Source organism: Camelus dromedarius, chromosome 12, assembly GCF_036321535.1.
Source record: "Camelus dromedarius isolate mCamDro1 chromosome 12, mCamDro1.pat, whole genome shotgun sequence".
Taxonomy (NCBI): Eukaryota; Metazoa; Chordata; class Mammalia; order Artiodactyla; family Camelidae; genus Camelus; species Camelus dromedarius.
In genome coordinates, this window is record NC_087447.1 from 63069411 (window position 1) to 63092840 (window position 23430).

The 23430-nt window shown below is 39.5% G+C and overlaps 1 long non-coding RNA gene across 2 annotated transcripts in view; it reads left to right on the plus strand.

Annotated features, from left to right (window-relative positions):
- The window catches only part of LOC105100557 (uncharacterized), an 81608-nt gene that overhangs the window by 52280 nt on the left and 5898 nt on the right, over positions 1-23430 (plus strand). The window contains exons 4-8 of one of the 2 annotated variants that reach the window (XR_010383470.1): positions 5124-5215; positions 15919-16060; positions 17437-17490; positions 22120-22145; positions 22340-22379. This is a non-coding gene — a long non-coding RNA (uncharacterized LOC105100557). Of the gene's footprint in view, positions 1-5123; positions 5489-15918; positions 16061-17436; positions 17491-22119; positions 22146-22339; positions 22380-23430 lie in introns of those variants that run through there. The other variant, XR_004139360.2, reaches the window with a different exon arrangement.

Consider the following 23430-nt stretch of genomic DNA (forward strand, 5'->3'; position numbering starts at 1 on the left):
CCTCTCTTACCTTGAGTCTCCTTCTTAAAATCTAGAGAAGTTCCTTTTGTACTCAGTGCTAAAGCAGAGACCAAATCCCATACTTACATCAGAGGGAAATTATATGCATCAGAAATATTTTTTGAAACAAGGCATTTGGCATAACTTGTTTTAAATAAATGTGAATGGTAATAATTGCCTCGTGATTTTCTGCTCCACAAGTGCAAAATAGGGAAACACTCTTTTATGAATTTAGTTGTTTCAGTTTTTGCTTTACTGTGAAATATACACACACACACAAAGTACATGAAACAAATTTACAGTTTAACAAGAAAAACCTATAAAGTGAAACTGATCCAGCCACTACTTAGGCCAAGAGACAGAACATTGCCAAGACTAGAAGCTCCCCTCTGCCTGGAGGAAAGCACTGGCCTGGCTTTTAGGACAATCGTTTTCTTATTTTTCCTTGTAGTTTTACCACTGTGCTTATTTTAAACTTTTGTACATCTTATGTATTGTGGTGTAATTTCTGTATTAAAAAATGCTCCATTTAAAGAATACGGTTTAGTGAGTTTTGGAAATGTATGGACCTATGTTACCACCACTTCCATCAAGATACAGAATTTATATTACTCAAAAACAGTTTCCTTGTGTCCATCTGCCTTAAATCCCAACCCCAGACTGCCACAGATCTGCTTTCTGTCTCTGTAGGTTAGTTTTGCCTCCAATAGCCTTTTATTTAAGTGGAACCATATAGTATATATTGGCTTCTTTCCTTAGCATAATCTATATCTGATTTTTAATGTATATAGACAGAACTATAATGTGTGTTATGATTGTTCTGTGTCTTGCTTTTTTGTTCAACACTAAGTTTGTAAAATTCATCCATAAACTTACATGTACCTATAATTCATTCATTTTTATTGCTGTATATAAACCACTGAATGACTATAGTGTAACTTATTTATCCTTTCTGTTATTAATAGATAGCTGTGCTGTTCTACAGTTCCACTGCTGTCATGTATTGATTTTGTAAGGTGATTTTTATACCCAGCTAGTTTGCTAATCCTTTTTTTTTAAGTATTATTGATTTACAATGTTGTGTTAGTTTCCAGTATACAGCTTAGTGATTCATTTGTATGTTTATATCTATATATATTCATTTTCATATTCTTTTTCAGTATAGGTTATTACAAGATATTGAATATAGTTTCCTGTGTGATACGGTAGGAAACCATTGTTGATCTATTTTATATATAGCAGTTTGTATCTGCAAATCTCAAACTCCTCATTTATCCCTCCCCACTCCTCTCCCACGCTGGTAACCATACGTTTGTTCTCTATGTCTGTGAGTGTGTTTCTGCCCTGTAAATAAGTTCATATTTTTAGATTCCACATATAAGTGATACTGTATGGTATTTGTCTTTCTCTTTCTGACTTATTTCACTTAGTATGATAATCTTAAGGTCCATCCATGTTGGCTAATTCTTGATATTTACTGGATACAGTGTCCTAGGCTGTCGGGAAGTTTCTTAATAAAAATATTTCTCTCACTTTCTGTCATCCATCAGGCATCACAATTTGCCTTTTTAAAAATACTGAATGTTGAGATACATAAAACAAAAGTCACACAAACACGTGATTTCACATACATATATCCCTAGTATTTGAATACGACTACAGCTTTATGCTATGTAAACAGTGTAGCCCCTTAAGGCCCAAACATAAGAGGAAGTTTGACAGAGAGAAGTAGGGTTAGAAAGAGACAGCAGTCTTACCTGCTCACTGTTAAAACATCTTACTTTTGCAAATGTTACAGAAACATACGATCACATTGTCAAAGGATGGAACCACCATTCAATATTGGAAAGAAAGCCATACACACACACACACACACACACACACACACACACGCACACAGAGCTGAAATTTATTACTTACGTTGATCAGGCACAGCCTCTCCAAGTGGAGCCGACTGATCTACACAGGGCTTTGGTAAGGGAGGAGTTATGGCCTTGGTGACTTTCAGGGGGGAAGGGGGTTGACATCATCTGTAGAAGTGGTTACCAGGTGAGACTCTTGTTGGTTGATTGACATTCAGAGGCATGTTCACTGGAGTGAATCTCTGACTGGCTGACTTTCAAGAGGGAGTGGCTGACACCAATGGCTGACTTTCCCTGAGACAAGTGTCCTTGATCTGTTGAACAGGAGTTTAAAACCAGTTCTGATGGCTTCTTGCTACTAAGGCTACAGAACACCAGTTTTTATGTAAGAGCATTGAATATGTTTCTGTTGAGACTAAAGATTCTTAACTTGAAACATGTCCAAGGTCTTCCAGGCGCCTTAGAAGAGGTTGATATTAATGTGGGGTCTGGAAGCACAAGCTGCACTAACTTCATGGTAAACCTCCCTTTGAGGGCAGGATCACGACTATTTCACCTTCACCCAAAAGTGTGATCCTTCCGGTCCCTGCTTACGCGTTGCGTGTATTATCCTCCAGATTCCCCGCCTCGGGTAGGAGACATGGAATTATACCTCCGCTGGAATGCAGGGCTGTCAAAAGCAAGGCCCATTTATAAAGTTTTGTTTCTTCTGGATGGATGAAAGTAATCAGGGCAAAAGTGGCTTGAAGTTGTCCCTGAGTTTTCACTTTCCTTAGATTTTGACTTAGTGGACCTTTGTTATGTGTGATTACTCTTTTATGTCTGTACAAGCTATTTTTAATCTAGCATTTAAAATTCAAAGAGGAATGAGATATAGCACCCTCTCCTTATCCGCAAAGGACAGGTTCCAAGAGCCCCAGTAGATGCTGTGAAACTGTGGGTAGCAAGTACTCAACCCTGTGTATACCATGTTTTTTCCTGTATGTACATACCTGTGATAAAGTTAAATTTACAAACCAGGTACAGTAAGAAATTAACAATAAGTAATAATAAAATAGAACAATTATAACAATATACTACATAAAAGTTATGTGAATATGGTTCTCTCTCTCTCTCAATAGCTTATTGTATAAATTTAATGCCTTTTCCATCTTAACTAAGCACTTATTACACACTGTGGCCATAACTTTTGCAGTCTGAGTTGCAGTAGTAAAACTAACATGAATTTTTTTTCCTTCTTCACAATTTCACAAACAGAAAATTTGTTCTTGCAGTATATCTTGGCAACCTTAGTACAAAGTTCTTTTCTTGCCTTAGTACATCAAGAACTTTCACCTTTTCACTTAAAGGAAAGACTTTATGGCTTCTCTTTGGCATACGTGAATTGCCAGCATCACTACTTTTACACTTTATTAAGTAAAGGTCATTATTAGGTAAAATAAGGGTTACTTGAACACAAACACTGGAATACCTTGATAGTCAGGCTAATAACCGAGATGGCTAGTAAGCGATGAGGGGCGGGACACACTGGACAAAGGGATTATTCACATCCCAGGCGGAACTGAGAAGGACAGCACAAGATTTCATCATGCTATTCTGAACAACATGCAACTTAAAACTTAGGAATTTTCTATTTCTGGAATTTTCCACTTAACATTTTCAGACCGTGGTTGACAGTGGGTAACTGAAACCCCTGAAACTGAAACTGCACATTAGGGGGGTCTACTGTACCACTTCAGACCAATTAGAATGTCAAAAAATAATAATGAGAACAATTTGGCAAGGGTGTGAAGAAATCGGAGCCCTTGGACACTTGATAGTAATGTAAAATGGTGTAGCTATTATGGAAAACAGTATGGTGGTTCCTGAAAAAAATTAAAAATAGAATTACTATATGGTCCAGCAATTCTACTGCTGGGTATATGTCCAAAAGAATTGAAAGCAGGGTTTTGAAGAGATAGTTGCATTTCTTCATGTGTCTATTTTGTTCTTTTCCTTCAGTATTGTGTTGGCTATTCTGGGTCTCCTGCCTCTCCATATAAATTTTAGTCTCTTCAATAAATCATTCTAGAACAACTGGACATCTACATGCAAAAAAAAAAAAAAAAAAAGAATCTAGACACAGATGTTATACCCTTCACAAAAATTAACTCAAAATGGATCATAGATAAACCTAAATGTAAAATGCAAAAATATAAGTCTCCTAGAAATTAACATAAGAGAAAACCTAGATGATCTTGTATATGCTGGTATCTTTTATATATAACACCAAAACATAATCAATGGAAGAAATAAAGTTAAACTTAAAAAATTCTGCTCTGTGAAAGACAATAGCAAGGGAATTAGAAGACAAGCCACAGGAGGGAGAAAATATTTGCAAAAGACACATCTGATAAAGGACTGTTATCCAAAATATACAAACCAAAAAAAAAAAACCTTAAAACTCAACAATTAAAAAAAAACAAACAACCCAATTTAAAAATGGGCCAAACACCTTAACAGATGACACCTCACTGAAGAAGATATACAGATGACAAATAAGCATATGAAAGGATACTCCACGTATGTCATCAGGAAAATGCAAATCGAAATGAGATACCACTATACACCTCTTAGAATGGCTGCAGTCTGGAACACTGACAACACCAAATGCTGGCAAAGATGTGGAGCAAAAGGAATTCTCATTCATTGCTGGTGGGAATGCAAAATGGTGCAGCCACTTTGGCAGATGGGAGGTTTCTTACAAAACTAAACATACTCTTTCCATACAGTCCAGCAATTATGCTCCTTGGTATTTACCTAAAGGAAATGAAAACTTATGTCCACACCAAACCCTGCACACTGATATTTATAGAAGCCTTAACCATAATTGCCCAAACTGGAAAGCAGCCAAGATGTCCTTCAGTAGGTGAATGGATAAAGTGTGGTGCCTCCAGACATTGGAATATTACTCAGTGCTAAGAAATATATGAGCTATCAAGCCCTGAAAAGACATGGAGGAATCTTAAATGCATATTACTAAGTGAAAGAAGCCAATCTGAGAAGGCTACATACTGTATTATTCCAACTATATAACGTTTTGGAAAAGGCAAAACTATGGAGACAATAAAAAGATCAGTGGTTGCCAGTGATGGGGGCAGGGGTGGGAAGTGAGGGAAACAAGATGAATAGGCAGAGCACAGACTTTTTTTAGGGCAGTGAAGATACTCTATACGATATAATGATGGATATATGTCATTATACATTTGTTCAAACCCACAGAATATACAACTGAATCCTAAGGTAAACTGTGGACTTCGGAGGATTCTGATGTGTCAATGGAGGTTCATCCTTGGTGAAAAATGTACCACATGGTGAGTGATGTTGATAAAGGGAGAGGCTATGTATGTGTGTGGGCAACTCTAAGAGTTAGGAATTATTAGCCCCATTTTGCAAAGGATGACCTTGAATCTCAGATCTAGCTGACCTAGGATTACACAGCTGCTAAGTAAGGTAGAGCTGAAAGCAAAAACCAAGTTTGTTACTCCAAAGCCCGTGTCCTCTAGACACACGGGTCCCCAGAATGGTTCTGTGGATCAAGCTGCCTCGAGACAGAGTTTCACCATGAATGAAGAAAAGAAAACAATAAAGGCAATGCAATAATTTTTCTATTTAAAAATAAAAAACTTTTTTCCATTAATACGCTGTTCCAAATACTGTAATTTTTCCCCTTTTACGTTTTAGAATTAAAATAATTTTTTCTTCTCTTATGAATCGATGGGGATAGTAGATGGTAGTTATCACTCTTTTTTAGGATCCCAGTATCTAAACCCTATTCCTATATTTGGAAATTTCTGCGCTGTATAAATCTTGAAACCCTTCTCTCCAGCCCTGGAAGCTCACTCTCTCATCTTTCTTGCAGTGAGGACAAAAGCCCCTGTGCTGTGCTCCGCTAATTATAAGTTCACACCAGTCTTTGAACTGGAAGTGGCATTATAAAGCAAGGGCTGCCCAGCATCCATTCGGGGGAGGAGTAATGGAGGCTGCAATGACTATATCTAGTTCCCAGGGCCATGGGTCCATTCGTGGAGCCATCCAGCAGCAGCATTGGTGATGTTAGCGGTTGACCTATGGCATCTACCGCTTAATGACACTGGCCATGGCTGTGGGGTCTTCATCATATCAAAGATTTGGACAGTGTTCTTGATAGCTTGGCCCTAAGTTTCCAGCCCTCCTGGTAATTCTGTGAGCCACACAAAACTCTTATCATAAGTTCTTTCCTACTTAAATCTGACAGAATTAGTTTCTATTGCTTGCAGCTAAGAACCCTCGCTGTGAGAGTAGTTATTTGATTTTTCATTTGTTTTAATATTCATTCTTGACAAGCTAAAAGGTGTCAACATTAATCAGTTCCCCCAGTTTTTGAAAAAAAAAAGAAATACTTGTTTATGGAATAAAAAATATTTAGGAACCACTGTTATATACTATAATGCCCTAAGTTGTGCATTCAAAACTCTAGCTAGTGAATGATGAAAATGACTTAAACCAAATTGATATTATCTTGGACTAGTATAGTGAACATAACTTGGGATAACCATGTGGTGTATATTATTTAGTTGTTAATATGGCTAAAGTAACCAGGCTGACTCTTGCAACAAGTCTGTCTTCTTATCAAACAAACCAGATTGACTATGTGTCTACATAATTGCTTTCTCACCTGCCGTGAACTGTTTGATTCAGTGAACAACATAGATCAGCTCCTCCTTTTTTTAATGGTTAAAACAGCATGCAATTAATTAACTAATTACTGTATTGATTAATTATATTTACTTACCGAGTAGAGCTATAGGTTTTCCCCAAGCCAGAAGCCTGGCATGCACAAAAGACATGAAGCTTACGATCTCAATTATAAGCCATTCTTTCCATCTCCCGTGCAGCCACCATCAGTGGCCAACCACCATGACTTCTTGTCTGGGCTTTTGTAATTGCTCCCTAGCTAGTCTCTTTTTTTCTACTCTTGCCCTTCTGCAATCCATTTTCCATTGAAGAACCAGGGCATTCTTTTAAAACATTGATTGGGTCGTATTATTGCTCTGCTATAAATCCTTCAAAAATTTTTTCAGTATCCTTGGCTTTAAATCCAAGGTTCTCAACACAACCTGGAAGGACCCATGTGATCTGCTCATATTTCTGACCTTATCTCTCTCCTGCCACCTGCCCCCACAATGTCCCAAACGTACTGTCCTCTCAGTTCCTCAAGTGCTTTCATCTCTTTCGTGACTCAAGGCCTTTAAACATATGATTTCTTCTACCTGAAATGTTTCTCTGCCTCCTGTTCACCTGGCTGACCCCTCCTTAGACCTCACCGTTTTAGATTTCACTTTCTCAGGGACATCTTCTTTGACCACTTAATTTAAGACAGACCACTGATTCACTTTCTCAGCACATCTGAAAGTTTTCTTTCCTGGATCTTGTTGCAGTCTGTAATTCTGTATTTACATGTTTGTTTACTTATTTCATGTCTGTCTCCTCCACAGTAGTCTGTAAGCTTTAAGAAGACAGGGCCCATGCCTGTCTTGTTTACTACCTGGCATTCAGCAAAGCACCTTGTATGGGCTCCTTAAACATTTGTTGAATGAATGAATTAATTAGCAGACTTATACAGTATACAAAGAATCCAAGGCTTATACAATTCCATGTAAAAAAATGTTGTTCAGAACAGGAAGTGCTGGAAATTGTAGGAAAGGAGGGATCCTGGAAAGCCAAGGAAAGACTCCTGGGGGAGCAGGTGCTTCAGGGGGACCTAAAAGGGTGGGTAGGATGTAAACAGGTTCTGAAGAGACCTATGGGGAGAAGCTTCATTGCTCAAGAAAAGGGAGGAACCTGGAGAAAGGTGGTCATTTAGCAAGAGACAGTGAGGGGGTCACACCTGGGTGTCACCTGGCTCTGGAGCTCACTCTTGGATGCCCGGAAGTAGTGGGCTTCCAAATGTACAGTGAGGCCATGAAGCAATTTCTTATTAATCTTATCTCTTAAATAAATACATTCATGCAGGGAAACTATGCAGGATCTAGGCCACCAGGCGTGTGGTGTGAGCACTGTGGCAGGTACTGCAGGCTGGCTCCTTCGTCTCCATGCCAACCCTTGACAGGGTGTGCTTGCCCCATGCCGGAGCCGAGAAGGCGTAGACTGCATGCCCAGACTCCCTTCGGCTTGTTCTAGATGCCAGCAGGCAGGTAGCCGCGCGTCAGACCTGGGAGGAAGTGACGTCATGCACGAGAGGCCACGCTTCTGCTGCTGCTTTTTGAAAGCACAGTCATCAAAGTACTTGCTTTTTTTTGAGGCAGTGGTAGCAGAGGTCCCAGAGTCTGGTCACTAGCTTCCTGGATATTGAAAGACGTGGCCCCACCAAAAAAATAGAAAAAAGGCATGGCATGGAGTATCACTTTTGCTCACGTAGATCATGGCCAATGTAAAGTAGTTCCAGGGTGAGAACTCCTGGAGAGTATCTGGTCTGGGACTCTCTCTGAACAAATACAAGGTTCAAAAGTCATTTCAGAATGCAAAGACAGAGTCAATTCAATAATTTTAAACGCTCCGTAAGCTTGATTTAAATTTAAAATCAACAAAACCAGGTCCTGCTGTAGGCTGGCTACTTGCAGGAGGTTCGAGGGTATGGTCCGTCTTTCTTTCCTCGCTCTTCTTTGTCCAGCTTGTTTGCCAGCTTGTGATCCCTTGGGGAGTAGAGACAGGAGAGACTGGAAAGGAAGGGGAAAGGAGAGTTCTCATCTGACCAATCTTTGTAATATGGCTTTGCATTTTCTGGGTCTGGCAGATGTTTAAAGGTTACTCACTTTCGGAGGTTCTTTATAAAGACCTTGATATCATGGTAGTGTTTCACCTGCAGTTTCTGAGCTGGGCAAACACACGCTCTTCCTGCAAGTCCTTCCTCTGCAAGCTCTAGGGAATGGGTGATCCCGCTCAGCTTGCTTTCTGTTGAGGTTTCATTTTTCCTCCAGTGACCCTAATGGAAGGAATCTAAGGTGGTTCTCCCACTGGCTCTCACGTTCACCCATGTAGCCCACATCCCATTCACAGGAAATATTCACACGTTCCTTGTCCGCAAAACTCTGTGACTGCAGGTCCATCACGGTAGAGCAGCAACCCTCCTTCACTCTGCCGCCACAACAGCCTGCCAGCCCATCTCCGGCCTCTGGCTTTCCAGGAGAGAGTCAAGCCACATCCGTGCTGATTCTCTAACTGCCGGGGAAACAGCAAGCTACCCAAACGATTCCCTTACAGTCCCTCTTACTCAGCTTGTGTTGGGTGTCGACTGGAAAAAACACACACGACCTAAAAGTTGCAAGTTATGTTTTATCCTGAGACCTTACTGAGAACTATACCCCAGGAGACAGGATCTCAGATAGCTCTGAGGAACTGTTCCAAACAGGTAAGGGAGAAGCCAGGAAACATAGGAGGTTTTGCTGGGGGGAAAAAAAACACAACTGAAACATATTGTCGAACATCAAAAGATTACTGCTAATCACAAAGAAAACCCTGACATCTCAAGTTAATAATTTTAGTGCTTTTCTACGTATGGGAAGATAAAAGAGTCTGGGCTTGTTGAAATTATTCCTTTGACATGCATCTTAACTGTCTACAGCCAATATCCTGTTTTTCTGCATCCTTAATTCCCCCTAGGGTGCACCAAGTAATGGGGTAGGGGAGGCTGCCGTGGCTGATGGCTTGATGGCTGCAACATCTTTTGTTTAGAAATGGTAGGCGACCTTGTCCACACAGAAATAGCCACCCTTCGCCCTTAGGATGGGGGCTTGAGACCCACAGCCCATCAGCAAAGCCTCTCTCAGTCTCATCTCTCTACCATTTTAAGTCCTTAATAGGAGTGACTCATCTAATCAGCTCCCTGCTATCTCTGCCATCTACTTTGAAATTTCTGCAGAGTAATTGGTTTTGCAACTCACTGATCATATTTTTGCTTTTGCATTTTGAACATCTTTTTGCACCAGCATTCACCTCTCCCCACCTCTGACTTCTGCCTTCCCAAGAGAACATTGCGTTTTGGGGGTTTTCATCCCATTTCTAGCTCCTTGCATGGATCCTGACAAGTATAATCCAATCATAGAACCTTCCATCCCTCTTACAGTGATTAGATCAGAAGCCGTGGTTTAAACTAATCACGAAACTATTCTCCTGGTCTGTTATTGTCTCGGGTTGAGCACATGTCCTAAATTAGAACAGTTATATCAAACGGCAAGAAGTTTTGTCTCTATTTCACCTGCTTGGTATGAGAAAGGAGGTGTGTTGTAATTGTTGCTGCTAGCAGCCTTCTTGTGGTCATGTGGAGAAACATCCTGATGACAATGCCAAGCCATAGAGGGGGCAAAGCTGAGACCTGGAATCCTTTTCATGGTATGGCTGTGATTGCTCTACCTTTAGACTTCTTGTTGTAAGAGAAAATAAATGTCCTTATTATTTTAGCCAATTTTAGTCAGAGTTTCTGTTATTAATGTGCAAAAGCTAATGATCTTTCATAGATTCCCTATGTTGGGTTATGAGTTCTGAACAATTCCCTGTGGAAATGGAAACACTCAGTGGTGGAAAGCAATAATCGGTATAGCATAGGTCACTGGTTTCTTCCAAGTGACTTTTGGGAACCAAAGGACTGCCTCATATTTTGGGGAAAGGAAAGAGGTAAGAAAAAAAAATGTCAGAGGGACGAACACCCTGCTGAGACTATAGGCAAAAGCTTTTCAAAGTAACTTCTGAAATAATTCTCTATTATGGCTGCAGTTTTTATGTCCTAATTGCCTGGGCACTGTTAGCAACAGCTGGGCAATTAATGTTATTTGAGATAATTGTATCACATACATTGCAGAAGTCCAGTATGCTTGATTATTTCCTTCCCAATGAAAATTTTAACCTAAATTTTATTAATATATGAAGCTAGTAGGTATTTTGGAAAAATGCAAAAATATTTTATAGAAAGATACCAAATCAATATATGAACTTACGAACTTCATTTTTAATTAAATAATGTCTTTATGGGAAATTGTTGTTTCCCGCCAGCAAGGCTCTTTAGTTAACCATTTTGTTTTTATTCTATTTAAGTATTTAATTCTGTCAGTTTGGCCTATTACCTACATGCTCTGTGTATTTCTGGGAAGCTCAGGATCTCTTTGTGAGCATTTTGACGTGCTCAATGTGAAGAAATATGAGCATGCTGTTAGCAGTGCCACTTTGCTTCAAGCTACCTATAGCATCACTGATAAAAATAGACAGGGGTGAGACACGTCAGATGGCATCATCTGTATTACGGTTGGAGATATGATCAATAACCTCTGAACGTCTCTTGCATCTCCCCCTCCACCACTTTAGTTCAGACTTTCATTATCTGTCTGGATTACTGCAAAGCCACTGAAGTGGTGTCTTTTTAAAGTCCCGTCTTTCCCGTCTTCAGTCCAGCCTTCTCGCTGTCTCCAGATACATCTTACAGGCACACAGCTCCAGTCACATCAACTGTCTCACTCAAAAGCCTTTAGGGACCCTCGACTTCCAGCCAAAATCAGTGGCGTTCAGGACCCTGGTGTCCAAGGGCCTTATAATGTGACCCAAACAGACTTTTCAAACTTTTCTCCCCGTCTTTCCCTGCATGGGCTGTATCATTTCAATCAGCTGAACTGTTGGCTATTCCCTGAATATCCCTCACACCCCTACTTCTCTGAGCCTTGGCTCTGAGCTTCCTCCTGTGATGACTGTTGTCTTAGTCCATTTGGACTGCTAGAACAAAAATATCATCGGCTGGATGGCTTAAAAGACAAACACTTATTTCTCACAGTTTTGGAGTCTAAGTCCAAGATCAAGGCACTGGCAGATTTGGTGTCTGCTGAGGGCTCAGTTCCTGGCTCAAAGACACCTGTCTTCTCGCTGTGTTCTCACATGCATAGTGCTTGGATAGGGCTGTATGAGAAGGGAAGTCCATCACTGATAGAGAAAATACAGAGGCTGCAGTGTGGGGGCAAACATCCAGGAGGGGAAGAGGGCAAGAGAACTCCCAGGAGAGGTGGGTGGGAGGGGGGCTTCTGTGACTAGGTGATAAATCCCTGGGTCAGAGAGCTCTGAAGGGCCATAGCAGCTTGGGATCTTAGAACGACAAGGCTCTGTCTTACCATGACCATCAGGTGTAGGGTAAGGTTTTGCAGGGTGTGCAAAGCAGTCAGGCTCTAAATGGCTAAAAATCTGCTTTGGGGGGCTAGTTTTTAAATGATTAGATGTGTAACATTTTGAGCATGATGCCAGTAGGCATTTGAACTAATAGATTTCAACCTGCAGTGAAGTAATAAACAAGCAAGGGGTCAATACACACAGACCATCTTTGGCTGATTTATTTAACATATTGGATGATAACTAGCAGTCAGTGCCACAGCAACCATGTACAAATCGAATTAAGTATTGAACATTCATAATTTAAGAAGTATCCAGCAAATGACAAAACGTACAAGACATAGCCTTTAGAGTTATAAACCAGGAAAGAATGAAACCGAGTCTGTTGGTGATGGCAGTGCTTGGGAATGGAGAGCAGGGAGAAGAACGTGAGCCTGGATGTCCCACTATGTTTTCACTCAGAGTGAAACCATCACTCTCACTCCCCCTCCTCTCCCAAATGCATCCATGGGAATTCTCATCCGAGATAATGCTCGGTAGGATGGGGAACAGAGATCCCCTGGTGCTATGACCACACTAGATGACCCCTAGTGGCTGCTGGGTAAGCTGTTTTCATTAAAGAATTTCCCTTCCAAATGAAAGAGATGAAAATGTTGGATAAAATGTACTATTCTTCCATGGGTTGGTGTACTATTAGAATTGTCTATGTAATCACAATTTAAAATGTCCCACAAGTTATATTATCCCCCCCAAAGAGTACATCTTTTTTGTTTTAAAACAGAAAGCTCTTACAGTTTGGCCTCATTTTCTATAGTCCAGAGTTGATAAATACCTCAGTTGTTTGCTTGTATATAAGTCCAGAAGCACAAACAAAGATTCTTTGCAAAATGAGAGGTTAGCATATTAGAAATTCACAAGTCCCTTGACATGAGTCAAAAATACAAGACTTATAATTACTGCTTAAAACTCCCTGGGATGTTTCCTAAGTCAGTTCGAAGAGGTGGTTTTAATCGCGTGGTCCTTGAATCCATTTTTTGTTCAACAAATATTTATTGAGCCCTTGCTCTGTGCTGGGCACTGGGCCAGCAAGTGGAGACACGGCGGTGAGCAAGTTCAGCATGATTGCTGCCCCAGTGGCGGAGGGGGTGATGCGGTGGCCGTAAAGCTGCCCAAAACATCTGTCCCCGAAACTGAAGATTCTGACAAGGTAAGACAAAAATAAGGAGTTTTACTGTTTTATTTTCTTCTGGTCTGGGCTTTCCTGAGGCTGAAACCAATTGACTCCAGTTGTAAATCCTGCTGGAGAGAAAGTGCTTTTTTTTCTCTCCCTTCCTTCCTTCCTTCCTTCCTTCCTTCCTTCCTTCCCTTCCTTCCTTCCTTCCTTCTTCCTTTCTTCCTTTCTTTCTTTCTTTCTTTCTTTCTTCTTTCTTCTTTCTTTCTTTCTTTCTTTCTTTCTTTCTTTCTTTCTTTCTTTCTTTCTTTCTTTCTTTTTCTTTCTTTCTTTCTTTCTTTTCTTTCTTTCTTTCTTCTCTCTTTCTCTTTTTAAAGGGAATTGATAGCTGTGTAAGCATATCACTGGTCTGGAGACTTGAGGTGAAGCTCCCAATTTGCTTCCCCAAGGTCCCTGATCAACCTCAAGGAAGCCAGTTCATAGAAGCCCCTGTTCTGACTTATCAAAATATTCACTTGACCTTGAAAATATTCTCATTGATGTCATGCAGCTAGCAAACGATAAAGCATTTGAACAAAATGTTTGCATCAGTGACTCCAAATTGACACAAACTCTGCAGGGTTGTCTAGGATGAGAAAATCTCTCGAAGGCTCCTTTTATTTAGTGCTTGCAGGTGGGTTTGTTACTCTCTGTGCTGAAAGACGACAAGCAGCATGTTAATTAAAGAACTGACATCCTTTAATTTACTCTTTTCTCTCCCTACTTGCCATGTTCCTCTTTCTTCCCCGACTCCCATCCCCACTCCTGCCGTCCCCAGAGAAGTGTAAATGAAAGGTTTCACAGTTTCACATGAATAATTTGGGGGGCAGATACAGTTCTCTTCATCAACCACTATACAGCAAAGTCAAATTGGGTGCCCTCTTATATGTGAAATTTTGATCTTTTTAACACAGGAAAAAATCATTTTTGATAAAGGTTAATGCCTCCTTAATATTTATACACTTGAATCATATTGAAAATGTGTTCTGAAATTCTGAAATCTTGAATTAATATGACAACGTGCAAAGATTGTGTGACACTGTTTGTAATTCATTAGCACATACTCTACAATATATTAGCATCAAATGTGGGAGGCTCTGTCATGGTCCTGGCAAACCTGTAAGTTTCATCCTGGTTTATGGTCTAGCACTTTAAGATTTTGACATGGATGTCCAGAGACAATTCCAAATGATTCTTGCAGATCAGGAATAAATTAATTTATCCAGCAACCTGCTAGATATAATATAGTAGCCTGAGAAACATGCAGCCATCCAGCATATGTTTGTCTAGTTTCGAGCGGATTTTGAACACCAGACTGCCATCGTGGGAATGAATTGTGACATGATCCTGGTAAACTGGGGACTGCATCTGCTCTGTGGCACCTGGCATGTGTCTTCCTCACACAGTGAGTCTGCAAATGATTAAGGTCCCTACAATTCACTTCATTTTGAAATAGTGCCTGGGTAACCTCACGTGGATCAGCAACAGCTCCTGGCACAGATGGAAATCTAACGGTGTCATAGATTCCATAAGTTCGTTCTGTGCTGATGCTAAAACCCTCTGGACTGTTAATTTTAATGACTTGTTCTCCTGGGAATCGGAAAACTAGTCTCCTACTGACAGATACACATAGTGTCCCAAATAGCAAATTAATGGCAATACTTAATTACCTCAAATATTTATATCTTAGCTCTTAAAAATACCCAATCCCCCCCCCCAAATCCTTGGGCATCGTAGAATATTCAGAGTTCCCTTGAACTTGAAAACTTTTGTAAGGAACACAGCATAAGAATTTATGTTTAAAAATATTTATAAATGCCGTTTCTGGTTTGACTGTTATTACAGAGAAAGCTGAATGATCTGGATTTTGGAATTGACAGGGCTGCTTCGTGTTTATGATTAATCTCTGTAACCAGCCTACTTGGAACTGTAGTCTAATATTTTTGATCCATTGTATAGTGTGCTCATGTAAGTGTATGAGTGTGTGAGTGTAGGTGCACATGGGCACATGTGTACAGATCTTTATGGAACAAAGCAAATACACCAGTGAATGCACACATGTGCTCTTGTCCTTGTGATCACTGTTGCCTGCACATGTCAGCTTGTTCTTGCTTCTCCCTTTGAGCAATGCCAGAAAGCTCTGCACTCAGCCTCATCCCTGCCCAGCTGCTCTGTTAGGATATTGCTTCCTAATATCCCTTTAATCCCGTCTCTAGGAACAGCATACTGCTTTTTAGTTGGGTACATTGCTACTCATCCAAATACACATTTTCCAGTCTTTCTTACAGCTAGGTGTGGACAAATGACCTCATTTTAGGCAAGACATGCATGCAATTGTGTGGTGTGCGTACCCTACCGTCGGTGGAACTCTTCCATCAACCTGCTGCCTAGAACATAACCTGATGACTTAGGCTCCAGCGGCCATCGTGTGCAAATATCAAGTGAGGTCCACACGGTGAGCTGGAAGGAGCCCTGTGCTCTGACACCTGGGGGACCTCACTTGTTCTGGGCTGCTTATCTGTAGATTAACCTCTGTCTTGCTCAAAGCATTGTTTTTCAGCTGTTGGTCTACAGGCTGTATCCTAACAGCTACAAGTGTCCTCGTCATTTCTTCCACACCTGCCCTGGATGCCATCTGTCCCCTGCTCTGCGCCCTGTCTTCCATGTTCTTCGTTGTGCTCCCAGGAGCCGCCTGTGTGACGTCCTCGCCTGATCATAGGAGGCCTGCCAAGATCTGATGACGGCCTCTGTCCAGCCTCGCACCTGCCGTTACTCCTGACCGTGACTCTAGGTTTTGGCAGCACTGCTATGCATCCTCACGCTTGAGGTTTGTGTTTGTTCTCTCAGTCTGGAATGTCCTCCCTGTGCTCGACAACCTGGGAAACTCAGGTCTCAGCTCAAATGCTCACTTGCCTCTTTGAAATCTTCCTTGATTTCCCCAGACAGAGCAAACCCACGTCTCCTTTCTCTTAGATGCACTGCGCTGGGTCAATTAATTGTTTTGAAATCCTTTGTACCTCTGTCTCCATGCTGAACTGTAAGCTTCTCAAAAGCAAGGAATCAATTTTTTCTTCCTTGTATCTCTTGTAACAAGGACATTATAGTCCCTTGATGTATGGAAATGGAATGAAAAGAAAAGCATGAATGAAGACTCAACTAGGAACCCATTCCATTTTGAAGAACTCCCCCCACTTTAAATACCCTAATTCCAATTCCTTGGTTTCCCAGGTGATAGAACCTCAATGTATTTTTTTAAAATCACACTAGAACTTTATAGTATATTGTTCTAAATTTTTTTATGTTTTATCTTCTTCATCTTGAATTTTTAGGGTAAAAAATAGCACAAATGTATAAATAAGTACATTTTGTACTTAATTAGTTTTAATCATGGCTACTGTGTATTTAGCATCTTACACTGTCAGCTGGGCCCTACTAAGCACTGAGGTATGTGCTCTACATGCTTTATTCTACTTAATTTCTGCCATAATCCCATGAGGTAAGCACTGTGTTCACATTCTTTCAGTTGTAAATGATAGGAACCCTGTCAATCTAGTTTAAGCAAAAAGAATGTATGGGCTCATGGAGCCCCAGGATCTCAGTGTCGTGGTTTAGCTGGATCCGGGGCTCAAACAGTGCTGGTAAGGTGCTGCTCCTGTCCCTCCCTCTGACTCTGTCCTTGTTCCTATGCCTGCCCATAACTCGATCTCTTTCCCTGTCTCTGACTGGGTTCCTGCTCCTATCCCTAACTCCTCTTCCCTGCTCCTCTTCCCATCTCTCTCTCTGTAATCACCTCTGTCTCCACCTCTAGCTCTATCTCTAGCCTTATCCCTACCTCTGTCTCTTCATACAGCAATCATGGTGGACATCAATACACTCAAACTTACTCTATCCCCTTAGCAACCCAAACAGAAAGGAAGCATCTTCTCCACGGCTCTGCGAGTAAAACCCCAGAGAGCTGTCTGGCCGCCTTGGGTGATCTGCTTATCCTGAAGCTGAGATTGACTAAGGAGGAGGGTAATGTGATTGGCCAGGCCCAGGTCACACCCAGCCATGCCAATAGGACAGAGTGGGTTTAGCTTCTACCTGAACTGACCACATGGAATGAGTTGTCCCTACAGGAAAGAGGGGCTCCAAAAGAAGGAGGGAAAATACCAGACAGGCAAAAATGGAAGATTTCTACCACGATATGCTCTCTCCTTACAGACGAGCAAACTGAGCTGAGAGAGATCATTTCATTTTCCCAAGGACACACAGGAGGTAAGTCATGGAACTGGGATTCAGATTCAGTTCTGTCTGACTCTAGAGTCTTCGTCCCCTAACCACTCTGCTGAATTATGTTTCTTTATACAGTACCAAAAACTAAACACTAAACTTTCAAAATGTAACTGATGATGAACCAGAAATAAAGAAAAATAATTAGCCCTGTCACAGCTAAGGCTGTGACCTGAATTGCCACCCCATATCCTTGCCAACCAAGTTAGGTTTCCTTACCAAAAAAGCATACTATTCTTTTTTATACATTGTCCAAAAGCAAATAAACAACTAAAAACACATATGAGCCACTTTATGCCTTTAGGGAGTTTATTGTTTCATTTTTTAATCCTCTCAACAAAGCGGGTAAAGAGGGAATACATCTCAACGTATAAAAGGCCATATATGACAGATCCACAGCTAACATCATACATAACAGTGAAAATCCGAAAGCATTTTCTCTAAGACCAGAAACAAGACAAGGATGCGCACTCTTGTCACTGTTATCCAACATAGTATTGGAAGTCCTCGCCATTGCACTCAGAGAAGAAAAAGAAAGAAAAGGCATCTAAATTGGAAAGAAAGAAGTAAAACTGTCACTGTTTGCAGACTGTTGAAAACCCTATAGACTTCACTAGAAAACTATTAGAACTAATAAATGAATTCAGTAAGGCTGCAGGATATAAAATTAATATACAGAAATCTGTAGCATTTCTATACACTAGTAATGATAATATTGGAAAGAGAAATTAAGGAAACAATCCCATTTACCATTGCATCAAAAAGAATAAAATATCTAGGAATAAATTTAACAAAGGAGGTGAGAGACCTGTACACTGAAAACTACAAGATGATGAAAGAAATTGAAGATGACACAGATAAATGAAAAGATATATTGTGCTCATGGACTGGAAGAATTAGTATTGTTTAAATGTCCATACTACCCAAGGTAACCTACAGAGTTAATGCAATCCCTATCAAAATATCAATGACATTTTTCATAGAACTCGAACAAATAATTCTAAAATTTGTACAGAACCATGAGAGACCCAAAAAACCCAAAGCAATATTGAAAAAGAAGAACAAAGCTGGAGGTATCACATGCCCTGATTTCAAACTATACTACTGAGCTACAGTAATCAAAACTGTATGGTACTAGGGGAAAAACAGACCATAGACCAATGGAACAGAATAGAGAGCCTCAAAATAAACCCACATTCACATGCTCAATTAATCTAAAACAACGGAGGCAAGAACATCCAATGGGGAAAAGAAAGATTTTTTAAAAAATAACGTTGATAAAACTGGATGGTTACTCGCAAAAGGACTAAACTGGACCACTTTGCCACACCACATCAAAAAATAAATTCATAATAGATTAAAGGCTTAAACGTAATACTTGAGACCATAAAACTCTTAGAAGAAAACAAAGGAAGTACAAATTTTGACATTTGTTATTAGCAAAAATTTTGGGGTTCTGTCTCCTCAAGCAACAGAAACAAAAGTAAAAATTTTTTAAATGAGACTATATCAAATTTAAAAGATTTGCATAGGGAAGAAAGCTATCAATTAAATGAAAAGGCAGCCTATTAAATAGGAGAAGATATTTGAAAATTATATATCTGATAAGAGGTTAATATCCAAAATATGTGAAGAAGTTGTACAACTCAATATATTTTTTTTTAAAAAATCTAACAAGAGGGCAGAGGACCTGAATAGACATTTTACCGAAGTAGATATACAGGTGGTCAACAGATACATGAAAAGATGCTCAACATCACTAATCATGCAAATCAAAAGCACAGTGAGATACTGCCTCACACCTGTTAGGATGGCTACCATCAAAAAGGCAACAAATAAGACGTGTTGGTAAGAATGTGGAGAAAGGGAACCCGCATGTACTGTCGGTGGGATGTAAATTGATGTAGCCACTATGGAAAACACTGTGGAGGTTCTGCAAAAAATTAAAAATAGAATAACTTCATGATCCAACAATTCCACTTCTGTGTATTTACCTGAGAAAAATAAAACACTAATTTGAAGATATATTTGCACCCCTAAAATTATTGCAGCATTATTTACAAGAACCAAGATATAGAAGCAACCTAAATGCCCATTGATAGATGAATGGACAAAGAAGATGTAGTATGAAATATTATTCAGCCATAAAAAAGAATAAAACTTTGCCATTTGTGACAATGTGTGTACCTAGAGGGTATTATGCTAAGTGAAATGAAATGAGTCAGATAAAGACAGCTATCATATGATTTCACTTATATGTAGAATCTAAAAAGCAAAACAAATCAACAAACAAAAGAAAACAGAAATGGATGCATAATTGCAAAGAACAACAGGTGGTTGCCAGAAGGGAGTGGGTAGAGAGTTGGGCAAAAATAGGTGAACAAGATTAAGAGGTACAAATTTCTAGTTATAAAATAAATGAGTCACAAGGTGTAACACACAGCATATAGGAATATAGTCAATAATACTGTAATAATTTCATATGCAACAAATGGTTACTAGACTTTTCGTGGTGATCATTTTGTCATGTATTTGATTGCCAAATCACTGTGTTGTACACCTGAAACTAACAATATTTTATGTCAACTGTACTTCAATTTAAGAGAAAAAAAAAAAGAAGCGAAGGAGAAGGAAGAATCAAAGACAGTGCAGAGGTTTCTAGCTTGAGGAACAGCACAGATGCCATGGCTCTGTCAGGAAACCCTGAGGGAGCCCGCCTGTTCCTGTTCTACACATTTCACACTTTCATCTCATAGCTTCTTTCTCGGCCTTTACAATGAAGATGGTAGATTCAGAGAGAAAAAAATGCATTCCTTCTATTCAATTTCATGTTCACCCTAGTGCTGTTTAGGAAGTGATTTTTTGATGTCGCCCTCTCTACATAAAGCAGTGATCTAACTTGTAGAAATAGTAGAGAGGGTTATTAGATCTGTAATTAGTTCTCAGTTGCTCTACATTTCATAAAAAGCTTGAAAATAAATCCAGTTAAAATTTTTTTTTTTTGATGCCAGGAGATTTTAACAGACACTGTGCCTGATGGATTTCAGTGTGCTTTCTGAAGCTTATGCAGAAACTCATTTTCATTATAGAACAAATAATCCCACCACTGTAGTAATAGAAATGAAAAAAAAAAAAAAGAAAGAAAGAAAACTATGATAAAAGAGTGTCAATAAGTCCTTGCAAATGACTGTAAAAAATTGCCTGGGCAATTCCGGTATTATGTTTTTCTATCACAGAGCACTTCTGTTCTCTTCCTTTTAATAATTCCTTTTCTGAAGGTGTTCAAACCTCATTAAATTGTCCTGCTGTCACGGTAGCCTCATCTCCAAATGTGAATTAACTATATGTTGACTTGAAGGAACATGATTTTCTTATAATATGCTATGCCATTACTGCTAGTGAAGAGATTACACTACTTTGAACACTCTCAGGTAATAAAATTCTATTAATCATAGTGCCGTAAAGCTTCAAAGTACACCTTCATGTGAATGTTCAGAAACCTAAATGACTTGTTTCAACTGCAGCCATTTCACTGGAATAATAGAGTTCTATAGCGTTGACTTACATCCTTTAATTAAGATATGTGTCAGAATTACATATACCGGGATGTAGGTTTTAATTCTGCATACCATAAAACATATTCTGAGCCTGCTATCACTGAAGTTCAGAAATGCAAGTCCAGCCTTATATGAGGTTGAGTATTTCCTCTTAAGCCAAAAAGGGCAAAGGGTTTTTAACTGAAGACCCAACGCCAGTATATCTAGAAATAAATATTGGGAAGGATTCGGAGGCTGTTTCCAGGCTCTGAAGGGGATGAGCTCTGTTATCAATTAGTAATGTCTCCCACAGACAAAAAACAAAAGGAGAGGTGGTAGCATTGTGGGGTGCTTTATACTCTCCAGAAGATGGTTCTTATTATCTCTTTGTTTTCTTTTCTTTCAATTTTAATCTGTATCAAACTTATATATGTACATGGTTAGAAAGCCCAAGAGAAAGGCAAAGGCTTATAATGAAAGACGATAGTTTCATGATCAACCTCTTCCCTTGATTTTCACTCCCAGAGGCAACCATTTGAAGTTCTTTAGCTATTCTTCTGGTATTTGCCTCTGTAGTTCTGAGACTTGTTATGTACCTGCAAGCATCAGACTGACTCCAGATATTAGATAACTCATGGTATCGCTAAGCTTCCAAGAATAACTGCCCCGAAAAGGAAACACATTCTACCACCAGTTGCCCCATGGCTGCCCACTCCGCTCTGGAACTCAACCTCCAAAGCTGAGGGATCCTGCCACAGCCCTCACCAACCAAATGTTTTCCACGTGGGACCACCTTCCTCAGGTTGCTTACTTCCAGGTCAGAATCTCATGTGAGTGAGTCTGGTGGCAGATCCCAGGTCACAGGTGTCTGTGCTAGCTGCAGAGGACACTGGAACAGGACCTGGGGGGCCATTTTGGGGATGCAGGGTTCACTCGGCAGTATATTCCACAAATATAATAGGATGTTGTTCCAAAGGCACTGGACAGCCTGAAAAGAAATGACAAATGTCTACTGCAGCTTTCTAATGAACAAGTTTATTCTACTATTTATTAATTTTGTACTTTACATATTTTCTAGGCTCTCCCCACTGTTGAAGATACATCGTAAGTCTCTTGAACACGGCACAGATTTCGCCTCCTTTATCTACCCATACGTTTAGCTGTATCACATTTAAAGACTATTTTTATTGAAGTTTAGTTGATCTACAATGTTGTGTTTGTTTCTGGTATACAGTATAGTGATTCAGATATATATATGTATATACACATATACTTTTTCTTGTTCTTTTTCATTGTAGGCTATTACAAGCTATTGAATATAGTTCCCTGTGCTATACAGTAGGTCCTTGTTGTTTATCTATTTTTATAGAGTGGTTTATATCTACTAATCCCAAATTCCTAATTTATCCCTCTGCTCCTTCTTTCCCCTTTGGTAACTATAAGTTTGTTTTTTATGTCTGTGAATCTGCTTCTGTTTTGTAAATAAGTTCATTTGTGCCATTTTTAAAGATTTCCACATATAAGTGATATGTTATATTCGTCTTTATCTGATTTATTTCACTTAGTATGATAATCTTTAGGTCTATCCATGTTGCTGCAAATGGCATTATTTCATTCTTTTTATGGCTGAGTAGTATTCCATTGTGTGTGTGTGTGTGTGTGTGTGTGTGTGTGTGTGTGTGTGTGTGTATGCATACCACAACTTCTTTATCCAATAATCTGTTGGTAGACATATAGGTTGCTCCCATGTCTTGGCTATTGTAAATAGCGCTGCTATGAAATTGGAGTGCGTGTATCTTTTCAAATTAGTTTTCTCTGGATATACACCCAGGAGTGAGATTGCTGGGTAATAAAAGTCTATTTTTAGTTCTTTAAGGAATCTCCAGATTATTTTCCCTAGTGGCTACACCAAATTACATTCCCACAAATAGGACTGGAGGATTCCATTTTCTCCACACCCTCTCTAGCATTTACCGCTTGTAGACTTTTGAATGATGGCCATTCTGACTGGTGTGAGGTGATATCTCATTGTAATTCTGATGTGCATTTCTCTGATAATTAGCATAGCTGTATCACATTTTTTTAATAGATGAGGATTTGGGTTTGTATTATTTAGTCTATGTGAATATTATTTTTATCTTAGCCGAGTAATTTATTATATTCTTTTCTTGTATAATGTTATGTTTTCCCTGGAATTAATTAACTCTTTTTATTTGATAGCTTTCTATATACCTATCATTAATGCATTCTAAACTTTATTCCAGAATTGAAATTTCTTGTATCATATTTTAAATTTTCTAAGAGGTCTATTTTGTTTTCTAAATGTTCTTTTTATAATTTGTGTGTGTGTGTGTGTGTGTGTGTGTGTGTGTGTGTGTGTGTGTGTGTG